Source organism: Bactrocera tryoni, chromosome 5 (assembly GCF_016617805.1).
Source record: "Bactrocera tryoni isolate S06 chromosome 5, CSIRO_BtryS06_freeze2, whole genome shotgun sequence".
NCBI lineage: Eukaryota > Metazoa > Arthropoda > Insecta > Diptera > Tephritidae > Bactrocera > Bactrocera tryoni.
The window spans coordinates 49,085,379-49,103,851 of NC_052503.1; the positions used below are offsets into that span (position 1 = coordinate 49,085,379).

Sequence of the window (18,473 nt, forward strand, 5' to 3'; positions counted from 1 at the left end):
GAGTTGAAATCCGGATAACTGTCTGCCCGTCCGTCCGTCCGTGCAAGCTGTAACTTGAGTAAAAATTGAGATATCATGATGAAACTTGGTACACGTATTTCTTGGCTCCATAAGAAGGTTAAGTTCGAAGTTCGAAGATGGCAAAATCGGCCCACTGCCACGCCCACAAAATGGCGAAAACCGGAAATCTATAAAGTGTCATAACTAAGCCATAAATAAAGATATTAAAGTGATATTTGGCACAAAGTATCGCATTAGGGAGGGGCATATTTGGACGTAATTTTGTTGGAAAAGTGGGCGTGGCCCCGTCCCCTACTAAGTTTTTTGTACATATCTCAGAAACTACTATAGCTATGTCAACCAAACTCTATAGAGTCGTTTCCTTTAGACATTTCCACATACAGTTCAAAAATGAAAGAAATCGGATAATAACCACGCCCACCTCCCATACAAAGGTTATGTTGAAAATCATTAAAAGTGCGTTAACCGACTAACAAAAAACGTCGGAAACACTAAATTTTACAGAAGAAATGGCAGAAGGAAGCTGCACCCAGGTTTTTTTTTTTTAAATTGAAAATGGGCGCGGCATCGCCCACTTATGGACCAAAAACCATATCTCAGGAACTACTAGACCGATTTCAATGAAATTCGGTATATAATATTTTCTTAACACCCTTTATCATGCTAGAGTATGAAATGTTCATTGACACCCGAACTTAGCCCTTCCTTACTTGTTTTAATTTGAGATAATAACGATTTCCAAATTAAGACTTTTTTCGCTTACATTTACAAATTTTACATACATATTGGAAAGTTTATGCAACTGATCTTATTTTGTACGCATCACTGTGTAATTTGCACTTCATAAAAAGTAAATTTTTCTTATTTTACATTTTGCTTTACCCTTGCTAGAAATCACAGGAAATGAGAGAGAAAGAGGGCAAGTAGAAAAATCTAACAAACCATGAAATCATATGAAAATTTTGGACACATTTTTTTCATTTAAATTTTTTTATTTCTAGAATTTTGCGGCCTCGTTGCTTTCGCCTTTACCTTCAGCTTATTGTAGGCGCATCCCTTCAGAACGTCTGATTTGATTTATGTATTTTTTTTTATTTTCCGCTTTTCCCTCTCAATCTTCTTATAAATTTTGGCAAATCGCATACTAAATAATTTTTAATTCCTAAAAACCTACAGGTTGCCAACCAAATTCTTGTTGTTCTTGCGCCGGGCCACTAAAATATAGAATATAAATTAAATATGTAGGAAGTATTGTATATACAATCATATGTACATATGTGTATACTCGTATTTGTGGTTTTAAATTGTATGCAATAATTTTTATATAGCATTAACCGACTACATAATTTTTATAAATTATTGGACCATTCCCAAGTTGCTATTTTTGTTATCTCAGCTGAGTGTGTAATTATTTGTCTAAGAGAGAAGGGTCTTACTACACCTCACTTCAGAGGTTGTTTACTTAATTTTAGTGTGTATGTGAATACTGTTAATGTAGCATTTGAAAGTGCGTTTCTCCCATTTGTTTGCCTTTATTTTGAAAGAAAACAATGTTTCTGAACTGAAGAATTTTCAGATTCAATTTTCACTGAATTTATCAAACAGCGGGTCAAAGTGCTGTTTGCTTCAGACAAATGTGTGATCTTTGAAGATATTTCGAAATTTCGCATATGGTTGCTGATTACACGTTATTTATTGATATACATATGTATATATTTTGATGACTTTCCTGTGTAAATATTTTGGTGTGAATTGGTAAATTGAAGGTTAAATTGACTTTATATTCACCAATTCACAGTTTTATTATATACAGTTTATTAGAACTTAGGTATTAAAACGTTAAATTATTAATTACCACCTTACAAACAAGTAAAAACTCATACAAAATTGTATTACAAAGGGCTCTGTCAAAACAGCTTCATGAAAATAAACTTTCTAATTCAAGTGTTTACAGAACCATGAATTTGATTGAGTATTTTGTTTTTAATTTTGATCGATCAGTTTATAAGAATTTCCATTTTAAAAATACTTTTATAACCCCCATGTACCGAATATGCAGACTTGTTGTTGTTGTTTTAACGGAAATTCAATCCCCGTTGAGATGGTAAACATCATTTGTGTTGTCGTCGATGTCATCTAACGGTAGGCCCAAGAAACAATATAATATAATCTACATATATGCAGACTTCCTTGCACTCGGCTGGCTACATGTATTACAGAAATATAATCTAATTTGTTTTCTATACAGTTTCGAAAAATATTCTTTTAAACGGAATTTAATAATTTTCTTAAGACTTGGATTGAACCACAAAACGTTTTGAAAAGTAAGACTCCTGGTTGCTTAGCTATTTGGGTGGCAAGGCAACCTGCTGTTTCGAGGGGATTGAATTATAGGTAAAGCGGTGAGTGTTAGATGAGTGGGATTAATTGGGCTTACAAAGAGGTGGTTAGAGTGTGGCGACTCATTGCATGCAGGGCATATATTTATGTATGTTTAACGTGCTACAATGTCTAGAATGAAATAGCGCCAGACGCACTCTATATTCACCAGGCCACACGTGTTTCGTCTGTAATGGATGCAAAGAATTCCATTGACTGGAGAGGAGTCTCAGAAATTAAAACGGTCCTACATTAAGCGCTTGCCTGAAGTTATTTGCTTCCGTAGTTTGGCGAACGTATTATTCTATGTCGTCGAAATAAGCAAGGAATGATTTTTTAATTCTCCTAGGAGTCGGTACCACTCTAAACAGATGTCTGCGAGGGTGATCTCTACGAAAGCATGCTATCAGAAATTACTTGTATAAGAGTACATTGTGCTTCTTAACCAGAACCGTGGAAACCTCATCATACAGGTGTTTAACGGGAGACATCGGGAGCCATACTGTTATCGTTCGGAGTGCAGTATTCTGGGACTTCGGAAGCTTATTCGTCTACATTTCACTACATCCGGGCGACCATATCGATGCTGTGTAGTTTATGGTCGACCGGACAACAATTCTTGACGATTTGCGGCTCTGTACTTTGGCCATAACCGCGGTCATATGCCGAGTGAACGGCTGTCGAGTGTAACACCTAAATTCTTTAGCTAGCTATTCTATTGCCTGTCGTTAATGCAATCATTCAGTACAATCATTTGCGCATAAGATGGTGGTAATTCCTTCTGGGGGTTAAGGAAGACTATAGAAGTTAAACGGTAGCGGGGAGAGGATATCACCCTGTGAAATCGCTCATATAAGTCATGGTCAGCCTGCCATTGAGGGTGCATAAATTGCTTGATCTCGTCTAGTAACGTGGTATTATTGACAGTGTCAAAATCTTTAAACAAGTCCTAAGCTACTTGGATCGTTTAACGGGATGTTTTTTGATTTAAACTACGAATTATCTGAGCGTTTATGACGCTAAGTGTTCTGCACTTTACAAAAGCCATGTTGATGGTCTGCTAGAATCAGATGGTAAGTGAACATTGGAAGTAACAATGTCTCAAGTGAGACAAGGAGAATTATCAGATTAGACTCCCTCAGATTGATGGGTTTCCCAGGACTCAGTACTGGGACCACTCTTTCAACTCAAAATATAAGGGACATATGAAGAGTGAACAGCGACAGATAGGTATTCCCAAAAGAGCCAGTTCTAGGTTATCGGAATTAACCCGGATTTTATCCGGCGAAGAGCTGTTCGGTCAACCAGACTTATCGGTAGCAAATTCAAGAAAATCAATTTATTTCTTCGAACTTAAAATAAGAATTTTGGTTATATACGTATATATATTATATATCGTTTTTATAACATAAAAATAATCTATTGTTGAAAATTTTCTGACATTTCTATATGAATATTCGAAATATTTAATTCTTGCTACTTAATTATTCATATTTATTTATCAATTCAAATTAATGGTAATCACAATGTAATCAGTTACTCGTTAATTACTCTTTTATGCTAGCATCTCGCCACATTGTTGTTATGACATTAGCCATTAACAACTGTCAAATGCATGTTATGTGACAATAGCGAGAGTCAAAACTAAATATGCTACTGGAATTTCAACAAAATAGCTAACAAATAAAAGAATGCGTGGGTTTGAAAATATATTGATTTTATGCGCGTGTTCATATGTATGTTTAATGTACAAATTAGCATTATAAAAACCATAATTTGTTTCAGTTGCTGCCACTTCGCATATAAATTATCATTCATGCCGTTAAGCGCGAGTTCGCGAGTTCGCGCTGCGGTTGTTGTTTATTGTTTCAACTCTTGCGTTGTATTTGTTTTTTTTTTTCAACAAATAGTAAACGATCATTTTTTTCACACTTTTTTCCCCATTTGAATTAGTGTCATGAGTGGCACAATTGAATTACATGCAAATCGTTTATAGAGGCACTGAGACACTTTTAGATTTATAAGCGTGAGTATGTATAAATATTCACATGTATTTGTTGCCTCATTCGTTTGATTGTAAATTATTTAATTTTTCCTGAGTTTATTTTTAAATTTTTGCTTGCTTTTGACAATGAATTTCTGTCTGACAATTTTACGCGCAATTATCTGAGCACACAATTCGTTCAATGTCATAATTGACACTTTGGCGGTCAAGTCCGCGCGCCTCTTTCACACTTTGTGCTTTCACATTACTCTTACGTTGATCTCTTGGATATACTACAAAGTGATTATATTATAATCGTATGGCTGCATTTGCTTGTTTTTATTTACGGTTGCAGTATTTTGACAACTAATTACAAATTGCCAGATAAATGGCATGCATTTCGTCAATCCATAATAAAATGGAGTGCAATTGTGAATTACTAAAATGGAAGGATTTGTACGTTGACATATGTATGCATATGTAAAGCTCGAGTTTTCCTTCTATTATATGTACATATATACAGAGTGATCCATTTCGAGATTCCCTACTTTTTGAAACAAAAAAGCACAGAAACTTCAAATTTAATGGGGAATGTCTATTATCATTCGAAAGAATATTATTTGCCATTTATTTGTTAAAGATTATCTCTTTCAAATGTTGGCAGTGGCTACGTCTCAGGTCCATTTATTGATTCCAATTATCGATAACTCGTTCGAGAATGTGAAATTGTTCGCATAGACTTTAGATTTTACATGACCCCAAAAAGAAGAAGTCTAACGTTGTGACATCACACGATCTTGGTGGCCAATCGACCGACCCAAAACGTGAAATTATCTGCTCACCGAAGTGTTTTCTCAATAGATTCATTAATTGATGCGACATGTGGGAAGTGGCGCCGTTCAAACCAAATACCGCGGAGATCACGAGATTCAATTTCAGGCCAATTACGATTACGTTCTTACCGGCATCAACTTTGAAGAAATAATGACCGATGATTCCACCGGCAGACAAACCACACCAAACCTTTTGGTTTGTTCATTAAGATGGAATTGAGTCTTGGCTCGAATACTTCGGATCTTCATCATTTATGTATTATATATCACAATTTCTTTCGTTTTCGTTATTTATTAAACGTCATTTGGCCACAACCACGCCTCCCTCTCGTAATATGAGATTAGTACAAAATTTCAAAAACAAAATTTCAGAAAGATTAACCTAAAACATACCACTTGTCTTGCGCGTGCCAAATATTCCATTCATAAATATTAGAAAGGATTATACATATATACTTGCATATATTTCAACATTTCTACTCATTTTTTATGTATTCGAAAACTTGTACCCACAAATAACTGCTTTGAGTCTCATGGCTGCAGCTAAATATAAAACTACCCATTAAGAAGAATATGAAGGTCAAGTAAAAGTTCTTTAAAAAGTTCAAAGCAATAATAAAGGCGTCAAGGCAGCAAGAGATTTCTCATTAGTGATTTTCTCACGCATACTTTTCCACAATTTTGAATGCTTGAGCAATCAATAATCAGGCGATTATTACGCGAGCGTTGTTGGTAGAGTAAGACTGCCGTGCACACTTCAAAACTACCAGACAGGGCACTTTGCCAGCTCTAAATGATCCATGTGAGAGAAAATTTTGCTGTGCCACTTGTTAAAGCTTCTTAAAAGTGCAAAGAATGACATATTTTTGTTATTTTTTTAATGTTTCATATAATTAATTCTTGTACTCTTTTTTTTTTGTTGAAAACACGGGTTTAGCTTTCTATTTATTTGTTTTTGACATAATAAATTCTTTCCTGGATTTTGTTATTTATGTATATATGACCAATTGCAAATATTGTAAATATTTAATTTTTCAAATTTATTACTCTGTATAATTTAAAACAAAAACTTGAGTTTCGGAATTTTTTTCGAAATTCTTATGTACACTTATTAAAACTCTTGAGATATGCTCTGGGTCGCTCTCTGTCCTCGTGTACCTTTGTCAGAAAGAAATGTTCTCAAAACTATGAAGTAGAACTATTCAGAAAATACTTTATTCACTCTTCACTTCAGGCAGGTCTCAGATCTTGATACTCAAATTTAGAAAATTCGGGTTCGCCTAAAGTTGATGAAAATTAAAAGTCTCAATAATAGAATTTTTTTTAGATATTCATATTCTGATATCTCGAGATCCGCCCAACCGATTTCAACAAAATTGTGTTCATTCTTCTGATATTCTTATAATACAATGGGAAAATAGGCAAAATCGGACTACAGCCATACTTCCATATAACACAATTTAAAATTCCATTTGCAACTTTCATTTTCCAGTGTACAAATCAAGAAACAAATAATATAACGGGATACAAATTTTCAGGTATGTAGGTACTAAATATGTGGGCTCAGTGCTGCTGACAGCTGACTTTTTACCGAAAATATTGCTCAACGTCTGAGATATATAATTGAAATTCAGGGAGAATCCTTTCCTGTTGGTAGTATGGCTGTATGCAACAAATGGATGGAATTGGGTCAATACTTCCCTTAACCACTTTCAAACTTACTGTGACTTTATATCGGCAATTATATGAGTTGTTTTAATAAGATTGAGAGAGTGTGTGTTTCTTATAACGGTGCATATTTGTGCTTACAATGAATAAAATCAGGTTAAAACTCGCCTTACATCCCATATTACTAGCAAGCCTTATGTACTTGAAGGTGCTTCCGTCGTTTTAATTCTTGCAAGTTGAAAGAGTATAAAATGTTTGGCTTTACCCGATCTTAGCTCTCCCACACTTGTTTTTTTTTTTTTTTCTCTCCGTATTATATTCCTCTTTCGTAATGACAAAAAAAGGGTATGCATTTTGTGTGTACTTAAACATATTCCAAATGCACCTATTTCAGTAGCGATATATCTGCCTTGATCCATGAAATATCTAACACACTCCAATATAATTTAAAAGTATAAAATTAAGGCGTGGAAGAGAGGTTAATAAAATTTTCTCAATTACTGACCGAAATTTACTGTACCGAGTAAAAATTTGTTAGTATGAACATAAATACTATTGGGACTATATGGGGTCTAAGAGAAGAATGTGCCAGCGATTCTATTCATTTTTGAACTGTTAAACTCCTCCAAATTTTTAGTATACCCTAAACAGTATGATATTAAGTTTGTCACGAAGTTTGTAACACTCCAGAAGAGGAATCGTCGGAGACCCAATATAGTATATATAAATGATCAGTATGCCGAGCTGAGTCGATTCAGCCATGTCTACGTCTGTCTGTCCGTCTGTCCGTCTGTCTGTATATATACGAACTAGTCCCCTCAGTTTTTAAGATATCAGGCGTTTGAAATTTTGCAAACGTCTATATCTCTCGAGAAGCTGGCTTCAGCACGTCGGAACTGGAGCGCTGCTCGAGACGCTATAACGCCATAGCTGCCACAAACTGAACGATCGGAATCAAATGGCGCTGTCATGGAAAGGCTTTCACACATTTGACAAGATATATTCACGAAATTTGGTATATATTGGCCGCAAAAGCAACAATGTAATCTCCGAAGAAATTGATCAGATCGGTTGACTACTAGCGCTATAGCCTCCAGCCACAAACTGAACACATGAGCTTCTGTGGAAATGCTGCACCTGTATGAAGGTTCTTGTTTTGTACATTTACTGTCGTTTAGCTGCTCGCCACATTTTACGCACACATCGGCACTTTAAACAGTTTTGAGCCAAAGTCGATTTTGTTCGTTTTTGAATGAAATTCATGCTCTCCTAATTTTAAATGTTTGCTATTGTTTGACACTTTTAAAATCTGTTAATGTTTCCGATGGTGATTTTATGAACTAGGGCGATTGATTGGCGCATTTTAGTGAATTATTTTTCCCAGCAAATATTGCTTGTGTATTGTTTATAGATATAAATTTTGATAACTATAATAATTCTGCCAAATCAATTCATATCAAATACTTATATTTATATTTGTATATACATACATATACATATATTTTTTTTTAATTTGAAATCGCAACTAATTACGCTGTGCTCTATAAATTCTGATTCCAATTAAGTAGTATCTAGCAATTCTAATTCGAATTAAGTAGTTATTGGAATTAAATAAATATATTTTAATAAGCAAAATATGTGTGCGCCAGTGCACCGGCTTCTTTGTTATACTATAAACTGTATTTACTCGTATATGTCTCAACTACACTATGTATGTGTTTGTCCAGTTATTTATGTGTCATCAAATGGCGATGAAGAAGGAAGCCAATGACAAATCGAAGGCCGCCGAACTTCGAAGAGCACAAATCGGTGTAAGTAAACGATGCATAACCGAAAGGTCTAAACCAAACGTTTCGCTTGTGCTATGGTATGACGCTTTTACAAACACAGAGATGATGGGCAATGGGAGAAACTCAGTCTGGCTCCGAGGTGCCGGAACGATTGGCGGCTTTGGTGGCCTTTTCAGAATATAAATCTCGAAATTTTGAAAACCATAATACTCAGCTAACAGTCTTCAATTATGTAGCAACATAACGCCTGCGATATTTAAATCCTCAAGCTAATGTATCAACTGTAATTGCAACATATTTGAACATCAGTCGTACACCGCCCGAATGTCATAACAGAATTTACTCGCCTATTATTCAGCCCTGATTTATCCTGCTTTCCCTGCAAAAACGTGAAAAAAATATTTACAAAATTAAATTATCGGTATTTAAATGATATGTGTATGATTTAATAATTAGATGGCTTAGTAAACAGTGCATATATACCATTACTAACTTTAAAGCTACTTGGGCACTTCGGGTTGGCGTGCCAATTGTCTGGATTTTGGTGGTCCAGTTTGCAGCAAAGGCACACAATGCGCCAAGGTGTAGAAGAAATTGTGGATTCACACACTTGAGCTCTGCGTTTACGCCTGCGCGGGGCGTTGACTGGGGCAAAACAAAATAGTTGACTTCGTTCGAAATTCAAGACAAGGCGAATCGAACAAACAACTGCTATAAATACTTTCATTCATTTGTAAACAGAGACACTGGTCAAACCAGGCTCGCTTGAACAGGCGGAAGTGAAAGATCAAGTATCGAAAATGCCAAAATCATTTTGACCTGACTCTCTGTTCATTATACCCAGGTGGCCTCTGGCTCCGATAAGGGTCGATGAATTGGCAGCTAGCATCATGAAAGGAAAATTGGTTATAAATGAAACTGTCTTGCCTGTAGCCAAAGCAATTGCCGATCTGGGGCAGGATTCGGGCTATTAATGGAGTTACCGAATTTTCATTCCCTCATTTCAAAATTCATGTATTTCCATTGTTTATATTTTCCGTTTCACCTTTGGATCGCTGCTTTGGGCATTCATTACCAGATCTATTCTCCTTTATTGTTCAACGGGATACTAAAGTACATAATAAAACCAAAATTTCTGAAATTCTCAGCACATCAAACCAGACTGACTTTAGGCACGGCGTGTTACTTTAGATGTTATTGGTATTTTGGTTGTCAGGTAAGCTTTTAGAGTTTCCAGTAAGCGAAGTGCTTCGAGGGATTCGGAAGGTGGTATTCCGGGATAAAAGCGAATAAACAGTTAAATGGTGGTACTAATAGCTTTGCGTAAATAATGTTGGTGACATCTGATGGGGCTGTACTGCCTGAAATGCCGTGCTCTGGTAGGCGTACAACGTCTTCAGTCTTGCTTATTATTCCTGACGACATTACATTGCGCCACCCTGGCGGAAGGCTGGCCGATTGCCTTCTGTTGTTTCTAATTTGAGATTTTTCAGCTACTAAAAGTGATCACCGTGGAAATGCAGGCTCTACCGTGCAGAAATCAGGTATGAAACTATGACTTCCTAACGTTGGTGGTAATAAGGTTATGAGATGAAATTTGGTTTGTTATGCAAATGACACAAAAGTATCCAGAAATTACAAATATTTAGTATTAAACAATAATTATTTTATGTAACCTAAAGTAATCCCCATCAGATGTAATACACTTATCATCGAATTATTTTCCAGTCTTCGACACATTTTATAAATTACTCTTTGAGGTTGCGGCCTTCTAGCCGTTTCTGCGAATTTTGTTTTTACCTGTTCAGTCATTAAAACGGGTTCCATGGAGCTGCAATTTCGGTTGAACTAAGAACAATTACACGGAACCCAAATCTGAGTGGGCTGATTTGGACGGTGGTATTTTTGCGCTCTCTGTTTTAGTTCTAGACTGTCTGACTTCGAGCATGGCTTTATCATACGTGAAAAACCCATCGAATTGTTCCTCCAATTCGGCTTTAACAGGCTGTTGGTGCCTGAAACACCTCACTACGGCAGATAGAACTCTCGCCCATTGACCGTCGTCCTCAGCACAGAGTGGATATTCACCACGAATATCAAACCGGCGGAATAGGATGCGGCAGCTGCGGAAGCCTTACCGCTTTTTGATAAAACTGAATAAGCCTTTTCCAATATTCGCGCAACGATTCAGACAGACACTGGTTTGAACGGGGCTGAAGTTCGCTGTCAATATTTTTATCATTATAAAATAAAACGCCTGGTTCTGGTTGCGAAGCTGGCTGTAGACCAGTGATATTAATTACGTCTCGCCATGATGCTCGACTATATTTTCTGCGGAATCATTGCTGAGGAAATAATTTCGGGTTAGTACCTCGAACAGCAATTAAAGATATTTTCGCCATCTCCAAATTTGGATCGCGCTTAAAATTTTGGAGCGTAACTGCTGTGCTGACGGTAGCATGCAGGAAGGATTAGCCAGCACCTGGCAAAAGTCTTCCAATTTCAAACCGTAAAGGGGATGGAATCGCAGCTCTAGATAAGCAGAAAGTGGAAATATTTTAATGCAAGTGAAACCAACTGAACACATATTAATAATTAAATCTGAGCTAACGTCATTAATGGGACTTCAACCTTTTTTTCTAAAAGTTATTCAACAACACCAAATAGCAAATAAAAGCAGGCTTACAATTCTTTTGAAGCTCTGCATCTAGCACCTTCGGCTTTCAGAACAGGAAGTTATGGTCCAACGTAAATGGGATGTGCAGCTGTTTCCACAGAAGTACGTGCCGATGACAATGAGGAAACCATTAAGACTCGTCTAGCCACCTTCAGAACAAACACAAATGCCATTCTAACCCAATACATCGAGAAGACGATAACGGTAAGAGGCAGGCGAAATATTGCGTCTGAAGAAATTCTACTTTTACCATAAATATTTATTATCTACATTTTTAAAGAATTTAATATTTATTTTCATATTTGATTTTGTCTTCTATTTCGCTGCAGCTCAACGCCGAACGTTCCGCCGATGATATTTTCGTGGATGTGCAACGCGCTCTGGATTGTTTGATACAGAAGAAGGCTCAGGCGGTTGCATGTGCCTAATTAATGACTCACCAACGACTATAAATATACACACGCACATGCATACATACAAATGTATGTGCATAAATTATTTATTCTTTAATTAATTTACGTGAATGCACGTAGGTATAGATATTATAGCACAATTCAAACACGCATACCTGTCTACAAATGATAATAGCTAATAAAAAAAGCCAAAGAAAAACAAAACAATACAGCATACCTTCAAGCTACTTAAACACCTTAAATGATATACGGCCAAGAGTGGCAAGAAACATCGCTGAAGCGTATATAATTCCCATACTTCGAGCGTTTGAGTAAGCAGCTGGCATTGCATTGCATCATAAGCGTGCAGAAAAATAATTTAATATTGGAGTACAACAATAAGAGCTCTCTAAGGGAAATACACATGTGCTTTAATTAAAAATTATAATGTACTTTATTTACTTAAATCAATACACCAAAGAAATTACAAATTGTAACAAACAAAAGCAATTGTCGCAATAAAAACTTAAAACTATTGATTTTCATTGAATTTCTTTTATTTGTAGAAGTGATTGCGTTTTTTAAGGGGTTACGTGGGTTTCCTTAAGTAATAAAAAGCATTTTTTCAACAATCTTTTTCTCATATAAAAAATTAAATATATTATTAGATTTTTTTTTTTTATTATTACAAATATACACTGTTAACAAAGAAATTCTGAAATCTTGCAAAAAATGTTTTAAAATCGGCCATTGGGACGACATTTTCGGTGACCCCTCGAAAAACAGATGCGCTCGCGTTGGCAGGAAACTCCTCACAGGCTCATTTAAAGTGAAAGAAGAAAAAACGTTAACTTCGGCTGCACCGAAGCTAATATACCCTTCACAGGTGCATTTCTTTTAGTAACTATGTGTCCAGTATGTATGGAAGCTATATGCTATAGTAATCCGATCTGAACAATTTTATTGTTTATGTGATTATGATTATGTTATTACCGTAAGCAGTAATCCATGTCAAATTTCGTGAAGATACCACGTCAAATGCAAAAGTTTTCCATACAAGCCCTTGATTCCGATCGTTCGCATTGTATGGCAGTTATATGCTATAGTCAACCTATCTGAACAATTTCTACGGAGATTACATTGTTGTCTTAGAAAATAATCTACACCAAATTTCGTGAATATATCTTGTCAAATGTGAAAGTTTTCCATACAAGAACTAGATTCCGATCGTTCAGTTTGTATGGCAGCTATATGTTAAAGTGGTTCCGACAAATGAGGAGCTTCTTGAAGAGGAAATGATATCTTAAAAACTGAGAGACTAGCTCGTATACATATACACAGACAGACAGACAGATGGACAGACAGACAGACGGACATGGCTAAATCGACTCAGCTCAACATACTGATCATTTATATATATACTTTATAGGGTCTCCGACGCTTCCTTCTGGGTGTTACAAACTTCGTGACAAACTTAATATACCCTGTTCAGGGTATAAAAATACGTGTTTTAGTTAAAACTTAGAAGTTGGACGAAGAAAAAAACTGAAAATTGGATTTTTGGCAGATATCTTTATAAAACAAGTAAGGAAGGGCTAAGTTCGGGTGTCACCTAACATTTTATACTCTCGCATGATAAAGTGATAATCGAGATTTCATAATACGTCATTTACATATTTTTCAAATACCGTATTTTTGTAAAGTTTTATTCCGCTATCATCATTGGTTCCTAATGTTTATACTCGTATTATACAGAGAAGGCATCAGATGGAATTCAAAATAGCTTTATATTGGAAGAAGGCGTGGTTGTGAAACCGATTTCACCCATATTTCGTACATGTCATCAGGGGTGTTAAGAAAATATTATATACCGAATTTCATTGAAATCGGTCTGAAGTAGCTCCTGAGATATGGTTCTTGGTCCATAAGTGGGCGGCGCCACGCCCATTTTCAATTTTTAAAAAAGGCTGGGTGCAGCTTCCTTCTGCCACTTCTTCCGTAAAATTTTTCAGTGTTTCTGACGTTTTTGTTAGTCGGTTAACGCACTTTTAGTGATTTTGAACATAACCTTTGTATGGGGAGGTGTAAGGCGTGGGTTATTATCCGATTTCTTCCATTTTTGAACTGTATATGGAAATGCCTGAAGAAAACGACTTTGTAGATTTTGGTTGACATAGCTATAGTAGTTTCCGAGATATGTACAAAAAAGTTAGTAGGGGGCGGGGCACGCCCACTTTTCCAACACAATTGCGTCCAAATATGCCCCTCCTTAATGCGATCCTTTGTGCCAAATTTCACTTTAATATCTTTATTTATGGAAGGGCTAAGTTCGGGTGTCACCGAACATTTTATACTCTCGCATGATAAAGTGATAGTCGAGATTTCATTATACGTCATTTACATATTTTTCAAATACCGTATTTTTGTAAAGTTTTATTCCGCTATCATCATTGGTTCCTAATGTACTATATACTCGTATTATACAGAGAAGGCATCAGATGGAATTCAAAATAGCGTTATATTGGAAGAAGGCGTGGTTGTGAACCGATTTCACCCATATTTCGTTACATGTCATCAGGGTGTTAAGAAAATATTATATACCGAATTTCATTGAAATCGGTCTGGTAGTTCCTGAGATATGGTTTTTGGTCCATAAGTGGGCGAGGCCACGCCCATTTTCAATTTTTAAAAAAAGCCTGGGTGCAGCTTCCTTCTGCAATTTCTTCCGTAAAATTTAGTGTTTCTGACGTTTTTTGTTAGTCGGTTAACGCACTTTTAGTGATTTTCAACATAACCTTTGTATGGGAGGTGGGCGTGGTTATTATCCGATTTCTTCCATTTTTGAACTGTATATGGAAATGCCTGAAGAAAACGACTCTGTAGAGTTTGGTTGACATAGCTATAGTAGTTTCCGAGATATGTACAAAAAACTTAGTAGGGGCAGGGCCACGCCCACTTTTCCAAAAAAATTGCGTCCAAATATGCCCCTCCTAATGCGATCCTTTGTGCCAAATTTCACTTTAATATCTTTATTTATGGCTTAGTTATGACACTTTATAGGTTTTCGGTTTCCGCCATTTTGTGGGCGTGGCAGTTGGCCGATTTTGCCCATCTTCGAACTTAACCTTCTTATGGAGCCAAGAAATACGTGTACCAAGTTTCATCATGATATCTCAATTTTTACTCAAGTTACAGCTTGCACGGATGGACGGACGGACAGACAGACATCCGGATTTCGACTCTACTCGTCACCCTGATCACTTTGGTATATATAACCCTATATCTGACTCTTTTAGTTTTACGACTTACAAACAACCGTTATGTGAACAAAACTATAATACTCTCGTTAGCAACATTGTTGCGAGAGTATAAAAATCCTTCGTCCAAGTCTTTAAGAATTGTATCTCTATGTGTAAAATTTCATGAAGATCGGTTGAGTAGTTCTCGAGAAATCTTGCCAACCCACTTTAAGAACACAGTTGCGAGAAAACGCGTTTCAAAATGGCGCACTTAGTCATCGCCGATAAGCGTAAGGCAGTGAAAGTAGCTATCAAACTCACAAAACCTGGGTTTCTGATATCAAAACTCAACTTTTGGGGCTTTTACTCTTCCGACTCACCTGCGAGGAAGTTGTGGGTGGGTACCCCGTATGTCTATACCCCTTTTGCTTGTGTTTTATACTACTGGATAGCAAGGCTTCTTGCGAGTTTGACCAGCGACGGGCTGCCACAGCTATTTTAGCTGTCGTGTGATTCATGATCGATCCAGTGAGCTCGTTGCCCTCAATAAAGCAGCTTTTCTCTAGTGTAGGGATTCTAACAGGCCATAGCCTTATCGGCGGCTATTGCAAGGTTGAGAATTACTCCCTCCTAGAATGTCCCGCGTTTGAGAGATCAGTGCTTAAACACATGGGAACTCACACTTTCAGATAGTATTTTTCCGAGCTAGTGGGAATAAAAATTAAACACCTAAACAAATTTATATTGGTCACAAAGTGCTTTGCCGACTTACAAGATCGAATGAAAAAGTTCTATTTTTATGACTCCACAGAGAACTACATATGTAGAGATCTAGAATTTGGTGGCGTACATTTATCCAAAAATTTAAAACAAGCTTGTCAAGTATGACACTTTTTTGGGATTCTTAGGGTTGACTTTTACGATATATGATCTGATTTCAAGTTTACAAAAAATGTAATAAACAATAATATTTGAACTATAATATATTCCCATTATCAGTCTGATAATGAGACACCCTATATATTTTAATTGCTTTATTTCCGCTACTGTAGAAATATACCATGCCAAAACTTATGACGTGATTTATGATCACAATGATCACGGGCACCTCCGATTATAAAAAGCAGTAATTGAGTGTGCCATTAGTGTCAGCTTAGACGGACTTACTTGGCTTCCGTTTGGCTGAAGGAAACATAAATTACTGCAGTGAAATTTATTTGCCTGTCAGTAAGTTTATTCAATTCTTGCTTTAAGAAAGACTTTCGAAATTAGAAATTCTTTATATAATGTATTAATATTTTATAAAATATAAAGCACTAATTGCTAGTATTAGCGCTTAAAATGGGGTTTGTTTATCGAGTTGTACAACGCACATATGCACCTAATTACTCACATATCTACATATGTATGTAAAAATATCTTGCGAGGAAATGAAAAGCAAAGAATAGAAATTGAAATTCAGCAGTTCAGCCAATTTTGGGTTGTGTCATCTCTGTGGAATACATTTATGAGAACGAGGTTTCAAAAGCTCTTCTCAACGGTGAGTCCTACAATAACCGAATAACTTTATCATCAAAATAAAAGATTTTGTGGAAGACCACGCGTGCTTCAAGTGTCAGAGTCTCATTAGAAAGATATAAAGGAGCCTTCATCGGGTTATCATTTATTCACTATTATGACTTAAAAGTCATTTGGGGGACTGTCTTCTGCAAGGTTTGCTTAGATTACAGTAAATATGTTATACTACATATTATTTCATACTTAATAAAAGAGAATGTATGCAAAAAAATATCAAATTTAAGATACATTAAAAAGAGAAAGAAGTACGTTAAAAAGATAAAGAAGTAGTAAGGTGCTCACCTTACCGAAGCCGAAAAACCACGTCAAAGCAGGTCAAAAATTAAGGTTTTGTTGACAGTTTTCTCCGTTTATCGAAGTGTAACTCCGAATTCCTTCCAAACGGCCATACTGGGAATATTATTAGAGTGCCGTGCGTCGTTTGCGCGAAGCTATTCGAAAAAGAGACTGGATTTATGTGCCGACAACTCTTGGTTTTTGCACCACATTAATGCACCGTCGCAGACTGCATGGATGCTGCGTGAATTTTTCGGCACAAGGGAATTACTTAGAGGGGGGCGACATAGATTTTGAAGAATAAATTAAGAATTTTAAAATTAGGAATAAAGTCTTATTATTATACCCTGAACAGAGTATATCAAGTTTGCCACGAAGTTTGTAACACCAAGAAGGAAAGGTCGGAGACCCTATAAAATATACATCTACATGATCAGTTTGTCGAGCTGAGTCGATTTAGCCATGTCCGTCTGTCTGCCCGTCTGTCTGTCCGCCCGTCCGTCTGTTTGTATATATACGAACTAGTCCCTCAGTTTTTAAGACATCGTTTTGAAATTTTGCAAATGTCATTTCCTCTTCAAGAAGCTCCTCATTTGTCGGAACTGCCGATATCGGACCACTATAACATATAGCTGCCATACAAACTGAACGATCGGAATATAGTTCTTGTATGGAAAGCTTTCACATTTGACAAGATATATTCACGAAATTTTTTATAGATTATCTATTTTCTAACAATGTAATCTCCGAAGAAATTGTTCAGATCGGTTAACTATAGCATATAGCTTCCATACTAACTGATCACATAGTTACTAACAGAAATGCACCTGTGAAGGGTATTTAGCTTCTTTGCAAAACATACATATATTTAAACAATAACACAAAAAGATATCAACCCAAGGAATACAGATATTTATAACGTAATCTCTGCTTATATGTATATACTCGTTAAATGAGAAATCCTCCAAATTAAGCTTACTTATCAAGCGTAACAAAGTCGACTTTAATTAAACATGCTAAGGTGATGATGACTAAAGTAAATGCTCAGCTACTGTGAATAGCATTAACGGTATAATAAAAAAGTATTGTTTTAATAATATTTTGCCCACATAAAAAATTTGATTGATGAAAGAACTGAAATCCGCTAAGATTATAATTAAAATATAGAAGTGCATAGGATTACACTCAAATATGTATATAGATTACACGCACATATGTATATAGATAAATCCATATAGATATACGTTAGCCCGATTTGTATACTTTGCAAAAGTGAGAGAAAAATACACTTTATCTTTCTCAATGCGCTGTCAAATGTTATCTACTTGAACCGGTGGTCTTTGACCCTAGAGCTTCAGCGCGTTTTATTGTACGAGCCGCTGTCTTAATAGCTTTTAACTCTATGACTTAATATTAGTAATTGTATTGTAAGTATTAATATGAGGTTTTTATTTGTAGCTAGAGCGTTGGGGCATGCAAAACTATTATGAAGAGCAACAAAAACAATTCATTGCAATTGTTTAAAATTGCGCAAAACAATCCTTGACATAGATACAAATTCAAAAATTAAAAAAGCGCACTCCTTTTAATTTAATTTGAATTTAACTTGTCTACTTATTATTAAAATTAATACAGC

General features: G+C 36.0%; 1 pseudogene; it reads left to right on the forward strand.

Annotated features, from left to right (window-relative positions):
- LOC120778343 overlaps nt 1–12,289 on the forward strand; it is a 33,657-nt pseudogene extending 21,368 nt beyond the window's left edge.
- The last annotated feature ends 6,184 nt before the right edge of the window (nt 12,290–18,473 follow it).